This window comes from Microtus ochrogaster, unplaced genomic scaffold, assembly GCF_000317375.1.
Source record: "Microtus ochrogaster isolate Prairie Vole_2 unplaced genomic scaffold, MicOch1.0 UNK2, whole genome shotgun sequence".
Taxonomy (NCBI): domain Eukaryota; kingdom Metazoa; phylum Chordata; class Mammalia; order Rodentia; family Cricetidae; genus Microtus; species Microtus ochrogaster.
The window spans coordinates 2,892,390-2,896,204 of NW_004949100.1; positions in this window are offsets into that span (position 1 = coordinate 2,892,390).

Here is a 3,815-nt window from a genome sequence, read left to right on the forward strand (position 1 = left end):
TCTAGTATGGGCACACTTGATAATGATTTTCCTCAGAACAGACAACTTCTTCCCTCCCCCTTTTAAATTAAAGATCAAAATTATGCTACACCATCAAAAAATTTCATCCCCCAAGCCACTATAGCCTTTACAGATGCCAATAAAACTAATTTTGTGTCAATAATAATGTGAGTTAATTATGAGGAAAGGGCCTATACCTAATCAAATCTTGTATCAGCATAACTAGGGGAGTTATTGACAGTCCTTTAGGTATTAGACATGACCCAATCACAACCATAAATACTTTTTCAGATAGCCACTATGTCACACGAGCCTGCAAAATACTATAGTTTGCAAAATTAAAATTCCAAAAGGATTCCATCTCTAAAACCACGCAAACGCTTCAAGACTTATTACAGTCCAGAGGAAACACCTGGCATGTATTGCACACCTAATCTCACTCAGGGTTGCCAATCATGCTAGCAGCAGTCAACCACAGAGTAGAGTGCCTAATTACGACTGTTACAGTATCCTTGCAACTGCTGGAAAGGCTAGACTCCTCCATTAACAATCATTTGCCCCTCAAAAATTGCACAAGTTTTTACCTGGTTTCCATTGCCCAACTGTAAACATTTAATCAGAACCTATACAACGTAACTAAACACAGGTTCATCCATTGGACCTACCTACTACATTCTTGGGCCAAGTATGGGATCACATAAAATCCCTGCTAGACTCTTCTAAACTTGTTGCATGGTGCCTTATGGGAGGGGTAGTGGTAGCTTTAATACTTCTGCTTAAGTGTATCCTACAGCTAAGATGTTGAAAACAGTAGGTGAACAAGGCAACACTCTAGGTGATGATGGCTATGGAGCATACTAAACCAAAACCTCCAAGGGAGGTTGTCAATGTTTGGCTAATACAATTACCGAGGCCATTGAAAACCTTAGTTCTCCTAAAAGTTTTCCCTTGCCTCTGACTTCTTGAGACCATTTGAGGACCAACCTTTGGAGGACTGGTAGTCAAAGATGGATAAGAGCCCTTCTGGCAGGCCACCCTAAGACAGGCACAGCCCACAATGCTGAGGAGTGCCTAAGGTAAGGTTATAATGACCTATAACCAACACTAGGTTGCCCAATAAAAATAACATAAAAAGGGTGAGATGAGGCAGGGAAATAGCACAAGGACAAGCAAGAGCATGAAAACCCACAATAAATAAGCAATGGCCAAAACAACCTGTCAGTGGATTGAAAGCACAGAAACTAATAACGTGCAGTCCTAGCCCATCACAACACACCAGCAGCTACTGTCAGTTTCAAAAGGACCAATCAAAAACTTTCCTTTGGCAGCTTAATTTTTCTAACCTCATATCCCCAGAGGCTTTTACAATAAAGAGCTTTAATATTGCAATCTTTTGGAGTCCGTGTGGTTGTCTCTGGGTCTTCTCACCCCTGATTCCCGGGAAGTAGGGATGTCACAACAGACAGCAACAATAAACCTGCATCAGTTCCCTTTTTCAAGTGTTGTTTTATTTTGTTTTTTATGTTTTGAGGGGTTTGAAGTTTCTTTTCTTTCTTTTCTTTTTTTGATAAAGAACTTAAAAGAGGAGGGAGGTGGAGAAGATCTGAAAAGATTTGGGAAAGGGAAAGAATGTGAACAAGTTTATTTAATTTTGCAAATTTATTCAAATTGTATGTACATACATGAATATATATGTCAATGTCAGCAGAATCACTAAAATAAACAGATAAATTTGCTTTTCTTTTCCTGTGAAAAAGTGCTCTAATCAAAAGCACCTTAGGGTAGAATTGGTTTATTTTCCATAGTATAGGCTATCACCAACAGAATTTGGGGTCAAACCTCAATTTGGGACCTGGATAAAAATGAACAAGAAACATTACTTGTTGATTATCTCAGTGGCTTGCTTACTGTCTCACTTAACTAGTTTGTTTCAATAGGCTTGGTATCCTTGCCTAAAGATCATACCACTCACAGTAGGCCGGCCCTTCCACATCAATCATCAATCAAAATAATCTCTCATAAATACAGCCATAGTCCTATCTGATCTGTATAATGTTTTTGTTGAGACCTGTCTATGGCAATTTCAGAGGCACATAGATGGCAGCTGACTTCATAGTGTCATCCCACCAGAAAGAAAGTGAAAACACTTAAAGGTCAATAATTCATAATATACATTAATCCAGAAATCTCTACCAAAATATTTCAGGCTGCATCATTGTCCTTACAGGTTTGGTCAAATATAGATGGTATAGCATCATGGTTTTTTTTTGTTTGTTTGTTTGTTTTGTTTTGTTTTTTTACAATCAGGAAAATTGTTTATTTTTTATGAATTATAATTCACTGATGCTTATTTTATTTATTTATTTATGTATTAAAGATTTCTGCCTCCTCCCCGCCACTGCCTCCCATTTCCCTCCCCCTCCCCCAATCAAGTCCCCCTCCCTCATCAGCCTGAAAAGCAATCAGGGTTCCCTGCCCTGTGGGAAGTCCAAGGACCACCCACCTCCATCCAGGTCTAGTAAGGTGAGCATCCAAACTGCCTAGGCTCCCCCAAAGCCAGAACGTGCAGTAGGATCAAAAACCCATTGCCATTGTTCTTGAGTTCTCAGTAGTCCTCATTGTCCGCTATGTTCAGCAAGTCAAATTTTATCCCATAGCATCATGTTTTGAGGCCAGAACCAACCAAGTACGATTAAGCTGCACAGTGCATTGCCTATCTGAGATTTACCCATCAGTGATTTTCTGTCCCCCCAAGTGCTGTTTTCCTTACTGTACCTCTGTAATATAGCTTGATGTCAGGGATAGTGATGCCTCCAGTAGTTTCTTCGTTGTACAGGATTATATTGGGTATTCTGTTTTATGGATGAAAAATACTGGCAAACTGAATCCAAAAACACATCTACAAAAACATCCACCATGATCAAATCGGCTTCATTCCAGAGATTCAGGGCTGTTCAATATACAAAAATCTATCATTGTAATCTGTCATACAGATAAACTGAATGAAAAAAAATATGATCATTTTATTAGATCCTGAAAAAAATCATTGGATAAAATCCAACACCCCTTCATGACAAAGGTCTTAGAGAAATCAGAGATACAAGGAACATATCTATATATAATAAAAACAATATATAACAGACTGACAGCCAATATCAAATTAGATGGAGAGAAACTAAAAGCAATTCCAGTAACACTAAAATCAGAAACAAGACAAGGATGTCCACTCTCCATATCTCTTCAACATAGTTCTTGAAGTTTTGGCTATAGCAATATGACAACTAAAGGAGATTAAGGGAATTCAAATTGGAAAGGAAGAAGTCAAACTTTAGTTGTTTGTAGATAATATGATACTATATATAAGTGACCCCAAAAAATCTACTAGAGAACTCTTACAGCTGATAAATACCTTCAGTGATGTGACAAATAACAAGGTCAACTCAAACAAATCAGTAGCCTTCTTATATACAAATGATAAAGAAACTGAGAGGGAAACCAGAGAAACATCACCTTTCACAATAGCCATAAATAACATGAAATATCTTGGTTAACACTAACCAAAGAAGTGAAAGATCTATTCGACAAAATCTTTAAGTCTTTGAAGAGAAAAGTTGAACAAGAAACCAGAAAATGGAAAGATCTCCCATGCCATTAGATAGGTATTATCAACATAGGAGTTAAAATTATTAACATTTGATAACAGATGTTTAGAATTACAAAGAATCCCTTTTAAACAAGATAAGTTATAGTTTATTTATCATGGAAAATTAAATAGTCTTCAAAGTACTATTTTTAAAATATTTAAATATAATTTA